Source organism: Harmonia axyridis, chromosome 2 (assembly GCF_914767665.1).
Source record: "Harmonia axyridis chromosome 2, icHarAxyr1.1, whole genome shotgun sequence".
Taxonomy (NCBI): Eukaryota; Metazoa; Arthropoda; class Insecta; order Coleoptera; family Coccinellidae; genus Harmonia; species Harmonia axyridis.
In genome coordinates this window covers 33,971,073-33,997,300 of record NC_059502.1, presented here as the reverse complement: position 1 = coordinate 33,997,300, position 26,228 = coordinate 33,971,073, and the positions used below count along the sequence as shown (strand labels likewise).

The 26,228-nt window shown below is 33.9% G+C and overlaps 1 protein-coding gene across 1 annotated transcript in view; it reads left to right on the top strand.

Moving 5' to 3' along the window:
* The first annotated feature begins 1,644 nt into the window (after window positions 1–1,644).
* LOC123673050 overlaps window positions 1,645–26,228 on the top strand; it is a 184,115-nt gene continuing 159,531 nt past the window's right edge. The window contains exon 1 of the mRNA XM_045607461.1: window positions 1,645–1,764. The gene's annotated coding sequence lies outside the window, so the exon portion shown is untranslated. The remainder of the gene's footprint in view (window positions 1,765–26,228) is intronic.

Here is a 26,228-nt window from a genome sequence, read left to right as displayed (position 1 = left end):
TCGATAGCCTACAGCTTCATCCTGTATAAAACGAGGCCCATTCGAGTGAACGTTAAATAGAAAGCTATCCATTCAATAAACAGCAACAGAAACATAAAGGGCAACCACGCAGAAAGGAAGACTTAAATCATGTTCAAGGGTTAAAGCAAGACATTTATATTCTTGTTATCTTATGCATTCGATCTTAATTGTTGTTCGTAAATAGTTTCCCGGAGTGGCCTCTGTGCTACTGTGAACTCTCAGTAAACTTCGCGCGTAATTTGATATGAATAATTTATTATGGACTTTGTATACAACAAATTGAAGCTATTTGAAACAATAAGGGTTAGGTAGGAGTTTGCCGTTTTTGCGGAGCTGTTTCGGTGCTGGTCGGGCGACTTATCATTATTATGCATGTATTCGCGTCCAGGAACAGGCACCACTCCTAATTTATTATGTGAATTCAGGCAAAACAAATTAGTACACAGTTGAAAATGTAACCGTTCTAATTAATGGCTGGGAAAAATAATTAATGGCTGAACAAATATGATCGTACTCTGTGCGTGAAAAGAAAACCAATTTTTTTCTACGCAATGGGTTTTATTGAACTTTGGCTACAAACAATGAAATTAAAATTTTCAATTGGAATCATCAATGACTACTGTGAATCTAAGTTCAGAAATTTTCGAATCATGTGTTTTATGGAACGAAATTTAAATGAAAAACAAAGGTTTGTTGTTTCAATCACAGATAAATAAAAAATGTCTCAAGTAGGTAACTAGGTATTGAAAAAATTTAAGAAAATTGAAAATCAATGAAAATTTCAAAATTGCAATATTCAATAGACATTATCAATGATCTGATTATTGAGTTATATAGGATGATCCTTTTCGAAAGTTCCACTGAAATATCTCATTGATAAGAGCCTGGATTAAAAAATATTTCAAATGAAAATTTCTGAGTCTTCAGGGGAACATCAAACGCAGATATTCAATGTGACCTTGTAGTTTTATTTCAAGGTCATTTCAAGGTTAAGTAGACTTTTTGGATAGGGAATGTGCATTTTGCAAAATCTTATTTTTTGTTGAAAAAAAACTAGCTAAACTTTTGTTTCCTTCGTTTTCGCCATGAAATGGTCCGTTGTGGAGATATGAAGTGTTTTAAGGTTAAAATGGTTTTGATGAAAATTTTTTAACTATAAAATTCTGAACATATTCGGAGAAAAGTGGAAAAATTGTAGGGTCAGTTCACGTCATTAGCATAAAAGCTTATATTCACATATGTAGCTTGGACAACTATCGAAAGATTTCATTTTAATCAACAGACAATTCGTATTGTGTTTTATTTCAACCATGTGAGTGGAACATAGTTATTTCTGATCAATATTGTGTCCAATCGAATTAAATTTGTATAGGCTGTGAAGGTGTTGAACTCTGATGGCCGATTTTCATGAATATTTCACATAAATCATTAAAAATTGGTTATAAAAATCGCAAGATGAATTTCTTTGTCAATAATTTCTACCTGGAGCTTCGAAGATCTTAAGAAAAAATCATCAACTGACTCAAATTCGATGTTTGTAGTTTGAAATCTGTGCAAATGCATAAATGAACACAGAAAATTTTGGATTGATGTCAAAGTAACAGAAAAACTTTTCGAATATGACGTGAATATGACGTGAAATTTCATTTTTTGAAGGTGCCTGGTGTGGGTTTCGACTTTTCAAAGTGCCTGTAAGTTGACATAACATTTTTCGTCAGTTGTGCACTTGTGCAAGTAATATAGGTATGTAAATTTCAGCTTTCATACTTATGACGAGAATTGACCCTAAAATTTGGCAAGTTTGTCGGACGGTTTTCACCATGCAAAATAGTTTGTCATACATAAACTTCAGCTTTTATATTTATGACGTAATTGGTCCCAATTTCATGCTATTTTAACACCCGCTACCTGCTAAATCTACAATAATCTAACTTTTTAGGGGTCATTCCTACTTCACATGTTTTGGGACGTTGCGTACAGAAACTTTCAGCTTTTATACTATGTAATAAGTCTAGCAATTGAATTCTTAGGCAAGATCAAGTACAACAACACTTTCATGAGTAGGAACAGTTTTTTAAAATTTATTCCTTATAAGATCGTCAGTTGAACAGTTACTACTACGGTTTGAAAATTAATATTTTATTAAATAAAATTCATCGAGGAACTAGACACATAATACATTATACCCATCATTATCAATGAAATGTTTTCATCGAAACGAACGCCAAACAGAAAATTTTCAACATACATAAATAAAACATAAATATTGTGTCACGAGACCCCTTCTTCCTATTAAGATTCTTGTCATTCTTGAAGATGTTGCTTCCATGCATAAGAAGATTGCCAAACACCCACTAATTTGAAAACACAACATGCTCTCCTCCAAATGAAAATTGACCTTAATGTGAGTTTTTTAGTATATGAACAATTGAATATGATTTGAGAGCTTGACGTCATTAAATAATAATACGAGTCAGAAATATTTCCTTAATTAATTTTGTACTATTATAATCTGGTAGTAAATTTTATGGAATTTAGTTATCTTTTGAATATAAGTATACTTATATACTTATGAATTACATTGTCTATTCTATCAGTCCAATTTCCACTGCTTTTTCCAATATCGGGTGTCCCAAGGTGAGTGGCCTATTGGATTATTATGGAAACTATTGATGGTAAAGATTTCAAATTTTGTGGATAGATATAAGGCCATCTAAGGTACATTTTTAAAATAATTTCACATTTCCAGTGTTGCCGGATGTACGAAAATTTGGCAACAACTTTGTTATTTTAAATGGGACATCCGGTATTTCTATTTTTTTTATGATACTCCATAAAATATTAAATCTATTCACTCCTTCTTTTCCATCCCTATCTTTAACGGTTTTTGAGTTATTAATTATTTTTCTAAATTTTAGATCAAATTGGAGTATTACGAAAATGACTCTAGTTCGCTCAATATTTGAGATTTAAGTCAGAAATTTTGCAAGTCGTTAGATATTGATCTGATCTGTGTCACTGCTTTTGAATTATGGTTGTCAATAATACATGACGGACCCAAAAAAATCATCATTTGCCAAGTTACAAAATTGTAAAAAAGTCTATTTTTTCAAATTAGACACCTAGTATATTTTTCAATATTTGGAATCAGTACAACACACTCTACAATTTATCTATTCACGTCCCTATACCTATCTCAATTGGATTCCGAGTTATATGCGTTATATGAGTATATCTTTCTTGAGCCATTATTTATAGAAAAAACTCGGAACAAAACACCTGTTAGGCAATAATTGTTTATTTTGACATTTATGGATCGAACTGATTCATTGATATATCGATTTATGAATGACATAGAGAAAATAACAATACAAAAGAAATTAACCCTCATTGACGCATATAACTCAGAATCCAGTTGAGATAGGTATAGGGACGTGAATAGAAAAATTGTAGAGTGTGTTGTACTGATTCCAAAAATCGAAAAATATACGAGGTGTCTAATTTGAAAAAATAGACTTTTTTACAATTTTGTAACTTGGCAAATGATGATTTTTTTGGGTCCGTCATGTATTATTGACAACCATAATTCAAAAGCAGTGACACAGATCAGATCAATATCTAACGACTTGCAAAATTTCTGACTTAAATCTCAAATATTGAGCGAACTAGAGTCATTTTCGTAATACTCCAATTTGATCTAAAATTTAGAAAAATAATTAATAACTCAAAAACCGTTACAGATAGGGATGGAAAAGAAGGAGTGAATAGATTTAATATTTTATGGAGTATCATAAAATAATAGAAATACCGGATATCCCATTTAAAATAACAAAGTTGTTGCCAAATTTTTGTACATCCGGCAACACTGGTAATGTGAAATTATTTTAAAAATGTACCTTACATGGCCAAATATCTATCCACAAAATTTGAAACCTTTGTCATCAATAGTTTCCATAATAATCTAATAGGCCACTCACCTTGGGACACCCGATATATCTGACAGTATGGTATTAATGGTGGCTTGAATAGAGGTTTCCAATGCTTCAAGAGCTGCTGGTCTGTCGGCAAAAAACAATGACTTAATATAGCCCCATATTAATATTCTCGACACGGTAAGTCACACAAATTTGGGGGCCTTCAAGAAAACCATTTCTGATAATAAAATGCGGTCACCAAATTGATTTTCCAATGAAGTGATTATTGGAACCAAATATCATCGATGCTTAGGCAATATTATACCACCATGCAACTTGATCTGTACTACAATCGATTCAATACAAATAATACAATTCACTCCACTCTCTTCAAAAATATGCCGCTATACGATGGAAGATCAATATGAGCAAATGCATTAGAATTAATAGCAGAGTTAATACACTCTGCCCACCGAAAGAAAATTGTCAGCAATATTTTTCCAGAGGTTGGTATTGTAACGAGTTCCTTTTGCAAATTTCATGCTCCAAGGTTTATGAATTGAACATCGTAAGATATGAACACGTTAACAACGTCCTCAGAAGTAGGCGTCTTGAGGATCCGTTTAATGAATGCACTCTCAACAAAGTCGTTGTTATTGCGGGCAACAACGCCTCGTCTCCAGCATTGTGCTCGATTCCAATTTATGTGAACCATCTTCAAGATAATGAAAATTGCATTTCGTTTCTTTGTTCAAGCTATATTATCATTTGGCAGGATTCTTAGAATTATTGCGGTCATGGAAAATGAAGAATGTGGGTGTATATTTATCAATAACAGACCAGCGGGAAAGAATTTAGGTCTGCGTAATCTTCCCATGAACTCGACATCTCACGTATATTCCGTCTTCATTGTATCTTTTTGAATCTCAACACTCCATCTCCCTGTGATGTAACTATTAGTCTGTGGTTATATAAGTAGTAATGACTGTTGTCAATTTAGATGGAATAAGATATTTGTATTTCTTGCATACTTATTATCAAAACAATTCCTGAAATGTATTCAATAAAAGTCTAGTTATTGATCCTTCAGAGAAACTTCCAGGTTTCAATCTACCTAGTTAAATTTGGGGTACTTTAAATCGACTTTGGACTGGTAATGGTGGTTGCAATAATATACTCTTCAAATGGCATTCTTTTGAAAGCCCACTATGCTAGATTGGAGTAGAAGTTTTGAATAGTGAATAGTTTTGATCTCATAAATTTCATCCATTCAGTTTCTTTTTTTTTAATGGTTCGCTTGATCGATATAATAGAAGCCCTGAAATATCAATTTGTGAGCTTATTCTGTAAGAAAATACAAAAATCAATCACTACACCTATACTCGAAGACAGAATTTCTCTGCTCCCTATTCGTGATCAAGTTTAATTTCAGTCCAGCATTGAGGAAAACACGAGATTTCGATATCTAGTTTCGATATTCAAAAACTATTAGACTTTTATGTCTAGTAGTCTAGGCTAGATGAAACCCATGCTCTAACATAAACTTTATCTCACGGTAGTAATCGTAAATTTTATGTGCATAAAATGAAACAAGGATTCATGAGGCAGTGAATGACGTTATATAGGCATGCGTTGTTTATAAATATCTCAGAAAATTTTCATTAAGAAGCTTTATGAGAAAGAATATTGGAGTTTATCCATCAATATGCTGTACAATGCATAAATAGGTTTATCTACGACTGCTTCATTTTGAAGCTATTCGATTACTGAATTTGGTCCATTTGCGTTACGTAATGAAACTCATTATACAACTCAAATTTCATTACATAACGCATTTTTTCGAAGAAGAATTCAGACACTAACCCCCGGTTTCTGAGAGATTGATCAAATCATTGTTCAACTAATACAACATTCAACTTAATATCGATGTCAAATGCATTTGGGTTGCTGGAATGTTGGACAGTGTAAAATTAACTAATCTTTGTTATCTGGAGCTTTCAACTTGAAAAGAAAAATTTAAATGCATTTCAGAAACCCAGAATGACACTTGCCGCTTTCCAATTCACGTGTAATATTTGACTACTATGTTAACTGGCAGAATGTTTAAATAAAAGGAGTTAACCGTACTTCCAGCAACCCAAATGACGCTTGACCATAAAATTGACAGCTGTAAAGTTGAATTTCACGTTGATTGGCCTTTCAGAAACCGGCCGAAAAAAAACTTATACTTAACCAATAACCTGCACTGCTTGTTCTATTAAGAAGAAACTCTTTTTAAATGTCACATTTTGACGAAACACACCAAATACAAGCCGTAAATTTCTATAAATGGCATTTTTTATAAACCAACTTGATAGACGTAAAGTGTTTTTCAATGTAATAATATAAAAAAAAAGATTCAGTTCTTGCTTGGCGGAAATTTATTTTTAATGATTACTACTGGACTTGTTAGCTACAATTGTTTCGCCACACTGTGGCTTCATCAGGCTTAATTTTTGACTGATAAGAATACAAGAGATTCAATTTTTGGATAAGATTTATGTTAACGATCGTTGTAATAAATGGGAAATGTGCCTAGTTACAGTTGTCATGCTTAATTAATTTTGACGCTAGGTAAACTTTTCCCTTCCGGCTGACGGAACTGCAATTCATCGTTGACATAGCAACACTTTTCCCCCTATGACTTTGTTATTTATTGTACGTTTGAATGAAAATATATTCAGCTTGACGACCATAACTGGCAAATTTTCCATTGATCAATCAATTATAAGAATCGTGAATATAAATCTTATTTAAAGTTCAATCTCCAGATTTTATAAATTTTGAAGCGTATCAAAATAAACATAGTTTATTCAGAGGAGAAGTGACTTTACAATGCTCGCCTTCAATTACACAAGCGCGCCATGAAAATGAGACTACTCCTTATGAAATAATATACTATTCTATGATTTCAAGGCAATATTTAGCAACAAGAATGTTTTCTTTTAGTTCCACAAAATTCATTCGCAACGTTGTGTTTCTTTTTTGTTTATTATATGCAGTAGTAGTGTAGTAGATAAAACCTTGTACTATAAATTTGCGATAATTCATAATTAATATACGAGTATATTCGTATAACTTTGACACTCATATAGTAATGATGTCGTTATCCCATTCGCATATAATAAATAACTAATACATATTGGATATTTAATACTGGACGATTCAATTCCTAGTTTAGTTACGGATTATATAGCCGACTCCATCGTAAATCCTTCAGAAGAGTAAGTGTTGAACACTCTCATCTCTAAACCATGTTCGAATGCGAAATCAATCAGCGGATTTCGATGCCTTTTCCCACTCAAAAAATCCATAACGAATGCGCTTGTGTTTCCGTCTCGATTGAAAGGAAGTCCTGATTTCATCCATTTGAGACCTGAATGCTGGCATTTGAATTGGGGAGTCGTTGATGAGTGGATAAGTGATTTTTGATTGCGGCTTGCTGCGGCAGCAGTGGATAATTATTTTCGGAAACCGAAGGTGCTTCATTACAACTGTGATACCTTTTATTACCCACCGTTCGGAATACATTTAACGAGCATTTCTGACCGCGAATTTCGGGAAACGCGTTTCTGGGTATTCGTCTGTATTGAATTGATTTTTAGGCTCTTCGGTCTACATTTTTTGTTTTGGAAGGAGAACTCATTAAGGAAGACTCTGAGTGGGAGATCGGTTCCAGGTATTTGCTTATTCACCAATAGACTCTTCATCGTTATTTCTCCAACATGATCATTGCCGTGTAGAATTGAATGGTATCCTGAATTGTTTCAGATGGAGGCGAGACTTTCCTCCTTAGAGATGGTAATTGGAATGAAGTTCACTTAATTTCTGTTCATGTTTTATGCATCTCTAGGTTTTCATTCCTATAACATCTTCGTAACTTTTCATTTGGATGTTTATTAGCTCTTCTTCCTCTGCTTTTGGTTGATTCATTTCACCTTTCATGGTTTAGTCCTCTATCAGTTGAATCTTCTTCACATTGTCAAAGTAAGTTCATCCTCATCCAAGGATAGCGATGTTATCAGTTACCAGTTTTTGATGATAATAAAAAGATTTTTGCCAGACGGCATTAAACTGAATTGAATACTCCGTGAAAAAGCTTATTGCTACTTCAACATTTTCTGAAATACTAAATATATTATGACCTGTAGTAATGTCGCAGACCTCAATATTCTAAATGTAAGTGGAGGATCCTCTTGATCCGCTTCACTTTGGTGTTTTGTCAATTTGTTTTCTATCGATAATTAGATAAAATCGAACCATTTTGTTGCGTATTTTGTTCAAAGGATTGATCTGTGTATCATATATAGAGATACGGCGTCTTTATAAATGATCGTAACAACCCAATTGGCTCTAAAAAATTCATAATATTCCGCTTCATATGCATTCTGTTCACTTCCGAAAACTATTAGTCTTTTTTTTCTTCTGAATCTATTTATTGCATGTTCTTCTTCGAAAATTGGCTAAGTTATGATGTCCAGTTGGTGCTCCATATGTTCACAGGTATTTTTCACCTAATTATGATGCTAGTTTATCGCAGTATACGTGTCAGTATTTGTCGAGTTATTCTCGAGCCAAAGGTTTGGTATCGCTGGTAAAACCATCAACTAGGCTATACAGCGATATCTGCCTAAGACACACCCTCTCACAACGTTGTAGAAAGGTGCAACGCTATGACCCTCATAAATCCGCTGGTGCTAAAGTATGTCTGGCGCGAAAACCCATAATGCCATCTTTGAGCAGAGTGACTACAATAGAAATTAAAGACTGAATATTATAATTTCAAATTCTGAAACGCAATTTATTATTATGTTGGCCATCTGCCGAATGCAATGAACAGGAGAAATATGTTAATTCCTGCAAAACAATATTGTTAAAAACAATATCAATTTTCTGCTCGAGTTTTTGCTCATCTTCATTCACATAGCAAGGTCTAAAGCGGTTCCCTGGCGTACAATATCTAATATTGTAACTACAATATAAGGATTTGTGCTATAATATCCGTCAGCAATAGTAACCTCAACATCTACACCAGGCTCAATAGAAATTGAGGTAATTTCCTTGACAACTTCAGAAGTCGAGTGTGAATCGATAACCCTTTTGTGAATTCTCATCTGGAATCTGTCCCAAGTTTTAGAACCTTCACCACAAGGAGTATTACAGGTGGTAATACTGAGTGTTTTGGTTGGCATAGGTACAGCCTTTTTAACCTTTACGTTCTTCTTCTTGGCTTCATTGATCAAATCTTTACAGACTTTCTGCAGACTACTGAAGTTACGTGAGGATAAGGTGATCCTAATGCGGTGGACGGGGGTGGTTTGCTGTCCAATATTGAACGTGTAGTTCTGGTATTGAAAGATGGCGCCATATATATATTATACGAAATCAAAAAAATCCGATATTTAATATGCAATGCGGAAAAATATTGAATCATCTATGGAAGATATTGTGCATTGTTGTACACATACAAATATTCAAAAGAAGATGGTACTCACTCTCAAAGACAATCAGAAGGCGCCAATTTAATTTTTTTCATCCAAATTTTCTTTTTCTGAATTCAGAATTTTTTTTCATTTGGTTTTTATTTTTGTAATTTTTGAGTAACTATAGAGACTATCATGCCATGAATTTTAATTATTCGAAGTTTCAGGAATATAGTGCAAGAAGCATCATTTAGTGTCGCCAAATTTCAAATCGTTTCGTATATGGGGTTAATATCTTTCTGGACAGTGAAGGCATTGAGTTGTTGAAGAAAGTTCTAAAATTAGACTTTAGCGAATCTCAGAGATAATAATAATAATATTAATACCTTTATTTGGCAAATTCTAGGGGCGAAGTCTAGCCAAGGCTACTCCACTCAACCCCCAACAAAATACAAATAAAGAAAAAAAACCAAAATTAAAATTAATGAAAGGAAATACAATATAAATAATAAACATCTTGAATATCACAAGAAATGAAACTTATCTACAAAATCTGCAACTGGCTCAGAAATAAAACGTTCCTCAATTCTTTTCTCAATGAGTTCAAAGAAGAACCTCCACATGCAATCAGCATCTCATTATGCAATTTCACCGCATTAAAGGTGAAAGAGCGCTGAAACATGGCTGAACCAAATCGAGGCAGCATGAGCCTCTGCCCATGCCTTAAAGCAACACGGGGAACATCTCGTCTGTAGACCAACCTGGCTTTCAAATATGGAGGAACACCCATACTCAAAATTCGATATACAGTAATACTCATCTGAAGCCGAAAAATATTTTCGACCCTGAGCCACGCTAACCCATTCATTCCATCACTGATCCCCCTATCGTATTTTATCAAACCTAAAACGTAGCGGCACCACGAATTCTGCACTTTTTGCAACCTATATCTCTCGATAGAATCTAGGCAAGGATTAAAAACTGGACAGCACAAGAGTTTCGCAGAGATACTCACGTGAATGGAAATCTAACAACTGTCTCTGGCGATACAAATAACGTAGTGCTAGAAAAGAATTTCTCAACAGCATAGAGACATGCTCTCTAAATCTCAGTCGACAATCGAAAAATATACCAGGGTTCCTATAGCAGGAGGAGGATGGAATCTTCTCATAACCTATCATAACCTCAACATCCGCATGAAACGTTCTCGGAAAGAAGGGTAGGTATATAGAAACATTTTTTGACATTTATTCTCAGATTGTTCCTTCTGCAATACTGCACAATGCTTGACAAGTCTTCATTTAACCGTCCGACAGCTATAGAAATGGCAGAGGGGAGGAAAGATATATTAACCTGAGTGTCATCGCAATAAAAATAGATGTCAACAAACTTAACAACCTTATACATATCAGCTATATATACAAGGAATAGCAGAGGACCAAGAATGGAACCTTGAGGAACACCCGAAGTTAACAGGCAGTACTCCGAAAATGCATCACGTAATTTAACGCACTGATATCTACCAAAGAGATAAGACCTAAAAAATCTCAAAGAAGATTCATCAAAACCGTAATAACTTAATTTAGCACAGAGCAACTCATGGTCTAGCTAGGGTATCAAACGCCTTTGCAAAATCTAACAGGGTAAGAATTGAAGCATGCCCCTTATCCAAAGAGCGCAGAATGTCATCTGCTGCATTTAAAAAAAGAGAGGTAGTGCTATAACCCCTTCTGAAACCCGACTGATGGGCAGTAAGGATTCCGCTCTCGAAAACATAGTCATAAATCTGAGAAAAAAGTACTTTCTCGAGCATCTTCGACATGGCTGGTAATCTACTCATCGGACTAAAATCGGATAAATCATTGGGATCATGAATCTTAGGTAAAGGATTCACAATAGAGCACTTCCAGACACTCGGATAATACCCAGACTCGATGCGTTATGATTGGCAAAATAACATTAACCGACAATTGTAGCATTCTAGCAGATATACCATCAATGTCCAATGCGTTCGAACTAAGATTTGAAATATTATAACACATCTCAACTCCTCCATAGTGGCAAGTCTGAATGAAAATTCTATATTTGGATCGAATTTCCTAGAACAATAATAATTGGTTGCTTCCGGGCAAGCATTTGGAGGACTGAAAACTGAACGAAAATAAACATTTAATTGCTGAGGGTCAACAAAGCTTTTAGGCACCGACATCACTGAACCAACGTGCAGTGATCTAAAAGATTTCCAAAAAAATTTTGAACCTTGAGAGCGGTCTTGAGACATTGTAACCTCTTCGTTACAACTCAAAATGCCCGAGAACAGTCGTTTGTTTGAGTCGTGGTTCAGATCCCTGAATCTACCAAATGGAAGGGACAAAAACCCAGGTCGATCAAACACCTCTTATAATTACATAAGTATTTCACAATCCGAATCTTTAAAATATCTGGTACCAGAAAAATTTACATACAATATTTATAAAATGAAAATATATACAAGTGAATCCGAAATTTATAATTGTATAAAAAAAGAATGAAATTTTCTAAGATCCTAAATTACTTTCCTGAAGAGGTAAAAGTCCTAGCTCTATACTGAGCCAATCTTCCTCCACCGAAGTTGATAAGAGCTTAGGTCTGGCAGTTCTTCAATTGTAAGGAGAGTAAATAATTTGACTTGTAAGTTGACAATTGACAATGATGGGCTGTCTTTAGACGAAGAACTCTCAATGTAATTATCCAACTTTCAACGTTTATCAAGAACCAATCAGGAATTCAGCAAAGAAAATATACCAAAAAAAACTGAAAATCAGAGAACAGAAATTAATAAGAAGCCAAATTAAGGTGATGGCTTTTCTGTTTCTGAAACAACCAAAGTTGACATAAAAGATATTAATACTCATGTACTTATTTTATCGCTTGAACAAAATGACTGCCAAATGAGATAAGAAACTAAAAGGATGATCTCAAGGCAATCATATGTAGATTGTTTCAGAAAAGATCTCTTTCAAAAATGTAACAAACGAAAAATGTAAAAAATAATAGATACGAAAAACATCCTCTACATAAAAGTTTTGTGAAAATACTCATAAACTGAGTTATAACTTATTATGCTTCATTTAAGATAAAAATTCACGATAGTTAAAACGAAGTTACATTTAAACATCAATAATAGGTATTAAAAAAATATTTGATTATAATAAATTATATTTAAATAAAGAATAAAAATTTTCATTTCACGTAAAATGATGAAATGTTAAAATGGCGGATGCATTCCTTTATCAAATTAAATCTGAATATCAAAAATTTTCATATATATTACGTATACAACAATCAAATAATGACGATAAGAAAAATATACAACTTACCCCTTTTTTCAGGGTTTTATGAATGAACTAGAGAAAAACAATTATAACTATTTTGCAGCGATAATTATCGATATATGTACGTTCGAAGAAACTAGAAAAGAAAATGATATCATAATTTCGAAGTATCGAGTACATATGCACGAAGATACGCATTGGCGTACGCCCAGATTTCCATCAACTGTCTGACTCAGTTGAATATATAAAATTTGAAATGTAGCACGCTACACACTCCTCATTCCCCCCAAAAAAAAAAAGGTCTTTGCTCACAATGAGCTTTTTTTTTATCCACAAAGTTAACTGAACGAGAAAATGATGGGCGCCAGTGATCCAGGGATCACAAGGTATATCAAGGAAATTGACTTCATAGAGACATAGAACTGCATCTGAAAAGACACAAAAGACTTAGTTACTTCAAAACAACAAAACAGTTACACCAAAGATTTATGCAATGCACATTAGATACTGTATAACTGCACGTTGATTCGAACAGAGGTAGAAGCATATAATAAAGGCTGAAAAGTAATTATACTAGAGCAGAAAAGATAAAGATAATTGCAATGGCCAAGACTACTTTCCATTACAAGAAGATAATTGCTCGTAGTACAAAGAGAGATAAATAAGAGATAAAGATAAATGAGAGATAGAAATAAAGATAAGTGCCTTAAATGCTTCAATTTATAATTTTTGTCTCAATTCAATCAATTCAATCGAATACTGAAAAGGAAAGGATAAGAGGAAAGGAGGAATGAAAAACGGCATTTGTTATTCCAGGCGATACAAACCAATACCTAATACATACTAACAAAACACAAAACATTCAGGTCATTCGGATTGAACATCTGAGAAATCAGTAGGATCATCTTCTCTACTTAAATCGGGCTTAATGTCCTTGATATGGAAATTTCCGAGGTCTCTACCAGTTACATGAGTTAAACGAGTGAGTATACGTTTGTGATCAATTTGAGGAGAATTTGAATTGAACTTAGCGCAAATCTCCTTCAAATCTGTTAAACTCTCTTTAATGCCTTCAACATTTTCTTTGAAAGAAAAAGGATCAGACAAGACAGTGAAACTACGATCTGAGGATTCTTGTGAAAGTAAACCTCTCAAAATTTTACGTTTGTCATCCACTGATGACGGGATCTCAATACCTCGAATCGCAATCTCATAAGCGAGTTCATTTTGTTTTAGATAATTTGGGTTGAGAGACATTTTCCACGATAGAAAATTCAAAGGAATAAGATAAGGTAGAAGAGAAAAATTGAAAACTTATCAAAAAAAAACAAACAAAAAATAAATCCCGACTGAAAAATCAGATATAATTGCCGAGAGATGATCCCAAAAATAATAACCTGAACTATCCGGAAAGAGGATAATGATCAACCCCAAATAAACAGTCACCCCCACCAGGCAAACTGAGAGATCTAGTGATCGAATGGCCAAAAAGACCTTAACGGCCCCACGTTGGGCGCCAAAATTATGTGTAACCTCTTCGTTACAACTCAAAATGCCCGAGAACAGTCGTTTGTTTGAGTCGTGGTTCAGATCCCTGAATCTACCAAATGGAAGGGACAAAAACCCAGGTCGATCAAACACCTCTTATAATTACATAAGTATTTCACAATCCGAATCTTTAAAATATCTGGTACCAGAAAAATTTACATACAATATTTATAAAATGAAAATATATACAAGTGAATCCGAAATTTATAATTGTATAAAAAAAGAATGAAATTTTCTAAGATCCTAAATTACTTTCCTGAAGAGGTAAAAGTCCTAGCTCTATACTGAGCCAATCTTCCTCCACCGAAGTTGATAAGAGCTTAGGTCTGGCAGTTCTTCAATTGTAAGGAGAGTAAATAATTTGACTTGTAAGTTGACAATTGACAATGATGGGCTGTCTTTAGACGAAGAACTCTCAATGTAATTATCCAACTTTCAACGTTTATCAAGAACCAATCAGGAATTCAGCAAAGAAAATATACCAAAAAAAACTGAAAATCAGAGAACAGAAATTAATAAGAAGCCAAATTAAGGTGATGGCTTTTCTGTTTCTGAAACAACCAAAGTTGACATAAAAGATATTAATACTCATGTACTTATTTTATCGCTTGAACAAAATGACTGCCAAATGAGATAAGAAACTAAAAGGATGATCTCAAGGCAATCATATGTAGATTGTTTCAGAAAAGATCTCTTTCAAAAATGTAACAAACGAAAAATGTAAAAAATAATAGATACGAAAAACATCCTCTACATAAAAGTTTTGTGAAAATACTCATAAACTGAGTTATAACTTATTATGCTTCATTTAAGATAAAAATTCACGATAGTTAAAACGAAGTTACATTTAAACATCAATAATAGGTATTAAAAAAATATTTGATTATAATAAATTATATTTAAATAAAGAATAAAAATTTTCATTTCACGTAAAATGATGAAATGTTAAAATGGCGGATGCATTCCTTTATCAAATTAAATCTGAATATCAAAAATTTTCATATATATTACGTATACAACAATCAAATAATGACGATAAGAAAAATATACAACTTACCCCTTTTTTCAGGGTTTTATGAATGAACTAGAGAAAAACAATTATAACTATTTTGCAGCGATAATTATCGATATATGTACGTTCGAAGAAACTAGAAAAGAAAATGATATCATAATTTCGAAGTATCGAGTACATATGCACGAAGATACGCATTGGCGTACGCCCAGATTTCCATCAACTGTCTGACTCAGTTGAATATATAAAATTTGAAATGTAGCACGCTACAACATAAAGCTGAATTTTTCCCTTCGCACAGCCGATGTAACAGCATTTCGCAGACCAGCATAATATCTGTAATCAGCTAAGTTCTTTGTAAGCTTATGTCTTGATAGGGCCCTATTTCTCAACTTCATCATGCTTTTCACGGTTGGGGTTATCCAAGGAGCAAACGGCTTAGAAATTCTCGATTCAATATATGGGGCATGTAGGTCAAATATTTCTGTGAGACAACAACAAAATTTGGAGATCTTCATATATATATATATATATATATATATAGAGAACATCACCAAAACATGCACTAGAAAGGTCCGACAAAAATTCCTGTTCAAAATTACGAAAATCACGATAACGTATCAACTTTGGCGAATTAATCTTTCCTTCAAATTGATCTTGCAAAAAACACCCCTATGGTCAGACATCGAATGATCAATGACCCCAGAATCAATTACCAGTTCAGGCCTACTAGAACAAATCACAGATAATAGGTATAAATAATTAATCAATAACTCCATCGATGGACTATTACCAGAATCTAAGAGATAATGTCCTTAGTGTCCTTTACTTTGTGCTTCAGGAGCAGCACAATAATGCACGGTCCACTTTAGTTTTTCTGAATAATATTCTCCTTCTTCTGAATACTATTCTGAGGTAGGAATTCCATAAATTGACCTAATTTAGGTAAGATCCATTCAGGAATAATAAATTATTCAAAGGGTCTTAGAATTGGGACGCAATTCTGAAAGGTCTTTAATCCAAGCATTAGTGAAAAGCGAACATTCACCGTGTCGTGGGTTCCCTGATAAAATAATTAAATGCCATATAACAGATTCATTGTTTTCATACAATGTGATCAGATTGAATTCTTCGTGAAGAATTCAACTTGGCCGCTCGCAATATCCAGTCTAGAACACTTGGGGCGAAATGGTTTCGAGGAGCTTCTAAAAAATTGTTTAGTATCCGCCATTCTGCTCATACACGTTACGGACTGAAGTATCACTTTGAATTCTCAGAACTGATAGTCAAGCGTCGAGTACGTCATAAAAGGATTCTTCAAGCTTTGTGCATTTTGTGAATTCTCCACGATACGATTACACGGTAGAACGCTGAAGCCGCAGTTCGTTGCGTGTCAAAAATCTAGTCAGCGTACACCTTTGTAGAGTGAACTGTGTTGATGTGCTTGAAAATCGGATTATCGAGAGAATAAATTACGTGTGACGTATGACTCGCGCTCTGATGGACTTTGCAGAATTGGAAGTGTGCGATGGCAATGAAAATGAACTCGGAAATGTTGGAAATTGATTTCAAACTTTTATTGATGAAATTGATGGAATAAACTATTACACGCAGACAGATTGTTTATTTTTATAATTCTTTTGTGGAGTTAGTGCTGTGATTTTTACATCGATGTAATTCCTTTCTGTATAAGATACAAATTGATATAGTCTTTCCAAAGACACTTGACCAGCTCGAAATTAGATCACCTGCAAAATTTCACTAACTTTCAAATTATTTTTTGGATGATGTTTATTCCGTTTCAGTCGTTTAGAATTCTTTCCGAAATTTTAAGTATGATACGTGCAGCTCGACAACAAATTCATTTTCATACGTTAGTTAAAGGCTATAACATATTTAGTCGACGCAAACCGACGTCAAGCAACTAGAGCACCACTTGACGCTGGTTGACGGCGACTGTCGTCGATTAATTTAAGACATTAACGTGTTGAATTGACAAGTCTATCGGAACTCTCTGTTTCCTGTTGACAAGATTATGGAATTATCCATCCACATTCCTTAGGGAGCAAATAATAGTTATTTATTATACAAGGGAAAAAAGTATTAGATTTTAGCTCGAGGTTATGTTGTCTCCCGACGCGAAGCGGAGGGAGACAAAAAACCGAGAGCTAAAATCTAATATTTTTCCCGTGTATAATACACTATTTTTTTCTGTGACAGGAAAAACGACAATTTAATAGTGAAAGAACATATTATTACAATATATTAAAGTCAGAATGTTATCGATATGAATTTGGAATTTTTAAACTAGTAAGCTGCAAATAGACCTGCGTTGCTAAGGGAAACTTCAAAGTAATCAAATATCTGTCAATTTAATTTTGTGATTTGTTTCAAAAATTGCGAACTCAGTAATAATTGTTTAGTAGTTATTTTGTTGAATAATATAAAGTTAAAAAATGTCTGATTCCGAGTTTTCTCTGACTCCACTGGAGTTGATAAAAGCAGCGCAAGTAGCGTCACGAAAATTATTGCCAGCTAAATCGCGGAAAATTTACGAAACCGCGTATTCAAGATTTATGGAATGGAAAATGAAAAAGACATGCAGTTCTTTCTCGGAGACAGTGTTATTGGCTTATTTTTCGGAATTGGCACAACAACAAAAGCCATCGATAGTGTGGTCAAATTATTATTATTCCTTTATCTATATGTAGATAAATATATATCCGGGAAAAAAGTACTCACTTTTTTCCCGGGGAAAAAAGTAATTTCGTGAAAAGTCATTTTGTTACCTGTCAACAGAGATAAAATGTCAAATTTTTTTCCCGTCACAGAAAAAACAAAATTTATAATATCTAAAATACCGTATATTTTCTGTGGAAACATTATAGTAATATAGCAACTTGTTGCTTCTTCTTATTCCTCATGAAATTCATCAAGAGAAACTTTTGCTAATTGTGTACACGTAATAATTTGAATAATCATTCACGCAGCTTACTAACTAGATTATTCATAGGATCACTAGAGAATCGTTTAATTTTTTTTTTCGAAATGGGTAGCAGATGCGACAAAACTACAAGACACCAAAAAGTGTAGGACTAGTCGAAAGGTTCTTTTATATATTTTTCTGAAATACCAGTTGTCCACCAGAAAGAATTTTGAAGAAAGAAGAGGGCATTGTTCCAGCAAAATAACGCTCTATGAATTTGCATTCAAAATTTGAATATCACATGATGAAATATTCAAATTTGAGTCAAAGATCTAGTGAAATGAATATGTAATTTTTGATTGTACCTCCAATTTAGGTATTAATGATATCATTTTCACTCTGTACCTCTTTGTTTTGCGAAACTTTACGAGAAACTTGAAATATACAGGGTGAGTCTTTGACTTGTACATATATTTTAACCGAAGATTCTTGGGGTCAAAAGAAACACTTTTTTCATTTACCATTTTTTCCGATTCGGCCCTGTTAAAAAGATATAGCCATTTTAAATTTTCATAATGAGCTAATTCACCCCTGGTAACCGGAACACTGAAGTTTTCGCAAGTATAAGATATACAATTTGAACCTTGGAAATAAGCTATTAAATTGAAAAAACCATCATAAACTCACTTTTAACATTCCATTTGTTGAACAAAGTAGTATTTTTAATACAATAAATGAGTTATCCCAATTTCACTGACGATAAAGATTAAATATTTTTTTCTTGATTTTTTATTTCATTTTCGATAATCATAACGAATTGAGCTCGCTACCACCCATATTAGCTTAGCTCTGATATTCATAATTCATATCCATTCATTTATTATATCGCATTTATAATATATCGTTGTTTATTTGATTTCGAACTAGAATTGCAATTTAACCTTACATTCTCAAATAAATAATATTCATCTGTGACAGTTCTAACACAGACTAGTAGTCTGTGGTTTTAAATTTGAACCTCAAATTTCGAGTGTTGCAAATTTAAACACAACAGTTCGAATAATCTATGTTCTAACTTCTAACCTAAAATCTAAAATATTCATTTAAAGTTTACACTGTTATTGTCTTATGATATTTGATAATATTATATTTGCATAAAATGAAAATCATCGAAGATTTGAAGAAACCCAACAGAATATTGAAGTTCCATACATATTTTCAAGAAATTTAAAAACAATTTCCAAAATAATGGTGTGGATACAAAATAAATAAGTATGCATTCTGATAGAGAGTAATTCCTTTATGAAATGAAGCATTTGATTTGTGCCAACTATCTCATGAAAATAATGATCTGCATCAATATTTTTGAAGCCATTAGTGTGAAAATATGGAAATGAAGTTTTATGGCTCTGTAATCAATGGAAAATGTTAGACTCCACTTGTTATGAAATTTGTTCTATAATATGTACCTGCATTATAGCCAACTCTACTTGATTCATCTTGATTTCGCCATTGAAAATAAATGAGAAGTAATTAATATAAATATCCACAATTGAATATCCTGTTTCATTCAACTCACCTATTTGTTTTCATATTAAAACAATTATGACACTCTTGGAAGTATGTCAATCATATGCTTTAGGATGAATTTATGGAGTAGCAAAAGAATAAAAGTATTTAATCTCAATCACATGAAAATTTGTCTAGTATGTACTTAGTGGTATGTTTCGATGTGAGTTTGAATGACCACAAGAAGAATACAGTATTGTTCGATGGCAGTCTTTAGTGGGTTATTGACTGTTGTCATTATAATGGGACTATTTTATGAAAACTTTTTTAAAATAGGATGTTGATTTTAATGAAGTATCTATTTATTATAAGAGCTGTGTCAAAGCTCAGTAATTTGTAATCAAATAGAAGAGTTGAGGTGAGCTTATTCAAATAACTTCATTTTCAAACCAAGTTGGCTAGTACTTCAATTCTGAAATCTGAGACATGACATCATAGTAAATATTCATTTCTGTGGTTTTTTTTCCACAACAGAACAGAGTTGCATTTAGCCAAAGTACCCAATTTTTCGAATTTCACAGATAATTTTTTTTTTTTAAGATCAAGTTACTCGAAAACGGCGCTTTGTACGAGAAAATATGAGGAATACTTTTATTTTTCAAATTAGCCAAATATTCTTCAATGAACGTTCAAATTAATTTTAAGAGTTGGGTTCTTAGATTTTCTGGTATTTTTATGTGATGTAATGTTCATAATGAAGAAATTGAAAGATGTGTAGGGAATCTTGTGTTCGAAGAAGATGTATCACATCAAGGAAAAGCTATATTCCAAAAATCATTTCCTTCAATAGAACCATTTACGAGATATAGCCGAAAATCACATTTTTTTATCGATTTTCAACAGCCTGTATCTTAGTAACCGGGCCGAATCGGAAAAAACTATAAAGGAAAAAAGTGTTTCTTTTGACCTCAGGAATCTTCGGTTAAAATATATGTACAAGTCAAAGACTCACCCTGTATAGTTATTTGATATCATATTATTTGATTTTGTAGTCATAGAAATTTTAGATAATTTTTATTTTCGATTTTCTCCATAAAATTCATTTGGTACAGGTATTTTATCCAAGTGCAAATCTTGATCGAAGCTGCAGTTTAGAAATTATCTGGATATCGAACGGCCATATTTACGGAACCCCTAGCCGGATACTTCCGGTTAACGAACTCAATCGCCGCACGTTTCTTGGTATTTGTGTTCGGGAGTTGAAGTGTTCAACTCGGATAAGTCATCATTGAGTCAATTTAAATAAGTTGGCAAAAAGACATTGCCACCTCTTATATTCAAACAATAATTCCATTTCAATATCTAGTGTTCAATATAGATCTCTGGTCTCTCTGGCCAAACGAAAAACACAAACTCCAGGATGGTCTGGGTGCAATAAACCCCGTTAGCACCTACTTTTGATTTGCTTGAATGTACGTAGCAGACAAAGGTTTTCAAGGTTGAAACGTAGGTCTACAACTTTGCTTTCATCATTTTCTTCCGAAATTCGAGGCTTTATTGTGAAAGACTAGTTATACATTTATGATTCAAACTATTGTCCATCGATGGCCATTACTTTCTCCCATCTTTCAGGCAGCATTCAAATCTCGCGTTGAAAAAACTGATCATCTTTTAAAGCGATCCACGAATCGATCCAATTTTTTACTTCTTCATAAGACTGGAAGCGCTGGTCAGCCAGGTCGTGTGCCATTAATCGAAACGAGTGATAGTCCAAGGGAACACCGTCTGAGTAATAAGGCGAGTGGGATAGGACTTCCATTTCAACGCCAACGTTTCCAAGTATGTCTTGCCCACTTTCGCAACATAGGATCGAGCATTTTCAAGCTGTAAAATCACTATATCATGTCTTTCATTGTATTGCGGCCGTTGGCTTTTCAATGCTCAGCTCAACGCATTAATTGCGTTCGATAACGATCGCCTGTGATTGTTTCAATCGGTTCTAATAACTCATGATACACTGATGAGCTGATTCCACTGAATACTGAGCATGACCTTGAAGCCGTGAATATTCCGTTAGGTCGTCGACTTGGAGGCATGACCGGGATATCTCTATGATTTTCTTCGCTTGGGATTATCGTAATGAACCCATTTTTCGTCTCCAGTCACAATGCGATGCAGAAATCTCTTCCGTATTCGCCTTGCAATTTCCTTGTTTCTGAATCACTCCCATGACTTTCAGACGTTTTGAAGTGGCTTGTTGCGTCACTTACAACGATCCTGTCTATTCTTGTTGCATTTGACACGAATCTTGATCAAGTAATGCGTATTTGAGAGCATTAGATGATCCTCAGCCGCAGATTTCTTCATATTAAAGCAGAAAATTAAAACCTTCCGCAATGAGGAGAATTTGGCACGTAGGCTGACATGTTTAATCGAGAATAACTTTATGATGCAGACACGAATCGACTAATATTTCGATGGCGTTAGGTTTACAGATACCTTATTGTACGATATCTACGATCTTTCTACTACTACTCAGCGCTACAGCCATCTATTGAAAAACGGCGGAAGCAAATTGTACACCTAATATAAAAATAAAACCTGGATCATAATCTTCCATTGTAGTATTTATTGGCCGGAGACCAAGCCCGTATAAGCATTTTCTGGTGCCGACCACCACCAACATCTCCCGTGATGCATGGCAGAACCAATACAAGCGTCCATTCGGCCGGTGATTTGCACAGAGCCCGGACATATTACGATTATCGCGCTTTGTTAGGGACTGATTGTCCTATTCGGTTGGATTTATTGCATATTTTATTGCATGGTACGGTGTTTATGACCGATACAGGTTCGAATTGTATTGTGTACATTTTTACACGACTAACAACAAGCGCTGATTCAGAAAACGGCCGAAATTTCCATGCTAGCGATTGCCAGCGTGAAAAATCGAGGACAGATGCAGATATCAGCGGACCTGGCAGAGGGCTGTCGAGTTCCGTAGATAAATCAAGCTCTGGGAATTAACTAGGGGTATCACTACCATCAATTACGCTGAAACTATGCTGATGGAATTCCAGATAAATCTGGGGTATGCTCGGGACATCAGTTACCTTTTAGTATATCTCTGCGAGACCTAATTAATGTTATTAATTTCGCGCAGCAAATATTTCTCACAGTTGTTATCTGGGCTGAATACTGATCATCTCCAACTCCATAACCCATTCTCACAGGCTTGAATCAGCGGCAAGTGATGCTTCAAAAGTAGACTGGCGAGATCGAGCATGCATTATGCATTTTGATCAGCTTTGAAGTTTGTGTTAAGCTCTCGTGGAACAAGTGATAAATAAGAATGTACGCGAGTTGAAACGGGTACGGATATTCTTCGTTTTTACATTGAATGCATGAGTTTATACTGATGTTCCAATCTTTTGCGATCGTTTATTCGAAAGTGAATTCACAAATTTTCGAAATTAATTGAAAAAATAATATTATTGTTCATAATGTTGTATTTAGAAGAAAGTATTCCTCTATAAGGCTCTAATAAGAAAAAATGTGAGAAATGAAGAAATATTGGAAGTACGGCAATCTAACGCTTTGACTTATATATTTCCTTGAAATGTTTATTTGAGAATTTGATTTTTAAGTCAGTCAATAATACTCGTTAACTTTTTCCTGAGTAATATGATAATTTTCCAGAAAAAAAACAAAACAACACGTTGCCAAGTAATAATACTTCAACAAGAAGCATGAGTGATGGTGAAAACAAATATTGGAGTCGAAGACGATGATTTTTGCAACTGCACGAATGCTTTTTTTTATTTAGGAATACAATATTTCGTTGGAATTCTATTTTCAACTTTCGAATATAGCTTAATTAAACATTGTTTTGATCCTTGGCGATACGGAATCAAATTCGTTGATGATACGAATTTATAATAACTGGTGCAGAAGAATTTGAAGAACTGACAAGAACATGGTTTGACCAAAACAACTTAATTCTTAATGAAAATAAATCTAAACTCATTTTTTTTTCAAACAGATCACAGAAACAGAAGTCAGATTCGATTACCTCATCACAGAATAAACTTCAACTATCGGAATGTGCAAAGTTTCTTGGCAAAAAGATTAAGCAGAAATTGTTATGCACTAAGATCAATCACCGAGTATTTGAATGAGAACACCTTAATAATAGTATATTTTTGAAACATTGAAGCCACTTACGAATATGGAATCATTTGCTGAAGAATAAATGAGAATCTGGAAAGAATATTTTTAATATAGAAGAGAGAAATTCGTATAATATACAGGGTGTTTCCTAAACATGCGGCAAAAATTCAGGGGGTTGTTCCTTGGACTATTTTAAGCATGTTTTGTCCTTGGATGATTTTTGAAAAACCTCTTTGTTTCGAAGATACAGGGCGAACAACATTTTTCATATTTTTAAAATTAATAATAGTTTAAATAAAAATGCGTACCGCACTGTGTTTACTAAGTAGGTACAATTTATTTTTAAATTTGTTTAACAACATTCCAATTACTAAAAACGGCCAGTTTTTTGACTAAAAATTGCTAATACATCACAAAACGAATTCAAATGAAAACCGTGTTTAATCTGTATTCCTTTACCATCTGCACTTATCAATTTTTAGTCAAAAAACTGGCCGTTTTTAGTAATTGGAATGTTGTTAAACAAATTTAAAAATAAATTGTACCTACTTAGTAAACACAGTGCGGTACGCATTTTTATTTAAACTATTATTAATTTTAAAAATATGAAAAATGTTGTTCGCCCTGTATCTTCGAAACAAAGAGGTTTTTCAAAAATCATCCAAGGACAAAACATGCTTAAAATAGTCCAAGGAACAACCCCCTGAATTTTTGCCGCATGTTTAGGAAACACCCTGTATAAATTGGGTTTCAGAGAATCATGCAGAGGAAAATTCACATGGGAATTATTCTTACAGTTTATAGTTTTTATTTGTTCGAATGTTTAATGTTTTTACATGAAAATAGGCACAAATTCACAAGTGAAAATATAAATCAATATAATACAAGAACTTCAGACATAACATGGGTAAAAGAGCTTAAATTAAACTACCAGACGACATAAAAGGCATATCACAATATAAAAAATTCAGAATAAAAGTAAAAAATCTTCTTATTAATTCTCTTTCAATGGCGAAGTGGGGATGGTCACACTTGAGGCTATGCTGCGGTACATTAACTATAAAGTCAAATTAGTCGCTCTTCAACCTTAGGATGCGCTGTAGATTCTCAGTAAATCGAATGTTAACTGCAAAATAAAAATTTAATTAATTTTCTAAGATGCACGTAAGTGTCGTAAGTGTTTGTCTAGAAGAGCTCATTCTTACTATAATTTTCCATTGATATTGCCTTCGGGGTAAGCTTCATCTTCTTTTTGGCGTGCCCTATCCATTCCGGACGTTGTTAATCTACAGGGCAAGATTCATTTTATTAGATCCCTGCATCATATTGTCCGATGTCTGTATTTTTCGAATTTTGAGCCGAGGATGAACTCGTAGGAAAGCAAATTAATTGAAACCAAATTAATTCCCTAATTCAGTTCTCTCTGTCTGCCAGTGAAAATGAAACTCGAAATTTTCCCCAACTGAAAATAAATCTCCAGAGTAAATATTAAATCGGTCGAACACAACTATCGATTTCATTTTATTTTGGTTATTGCTTTTTTTATGTCTTCAAAATTGTACATCTGACGATTCTATGAACTTAAATGAACGTTTATATTGTGAAATAGGTAGGTAGATACCTTCGATAGTCAGATCTCGGTCTTGAGATTCTTTCATTCGATGTTATTCTTCCGTGTGTAACGCAATCCAGATTTAGACCATCAAGTCTAATCGACTGTTCGCCAACATATTGGTAGGCAGCAAAACTGCTCATTATGACCCTTTTGTTTATCAGAAAATCAGTTACGTCTGGTCTCTCTAGAACCTTGCCCTTCAATAATCGCAACAAGCGTTGAAAACATGAAAAGGAATTAAGAAAACTTCAGCCTAACATCTTTCAAGTTCTCATTTCCAGTCCCCTCGCGTGTGCTCGTAACAAAGTCGGCAAACTAGACCAGTTCGCCAACTGTTGACGTCTCATTCATCCCATAGAATATTGTATCGAACATAAAGAACCAGAAGGTATACATCATGCAATTTCGGGGTCCGCCAGGCCATTCCGAACGATTTAGATATAAATTAAATTCAGCCCTGGAACGGGTGAAAAGTTGCCCAACAAAAGGGAAGTTCAATAATGTGCTATCGTTTGTTATTTTATCGATTCTGTAGTGGTCCACGACCCGAAATGTGGAGTTGATATCGGCAGGCCGGGAGCCTGACATGCGGTTAGCAATTCTCCAACCAATAACTCTTCGGCCACGTCCTGCGGAATCTGTTTCTAATTTTTGTAGTTTATCCCCGGTGGAAAATTGTTTTATCGAAATCGTGACTCGATAGTTTAGCGAGTTTTTATACGAACGGTATGAGGAGG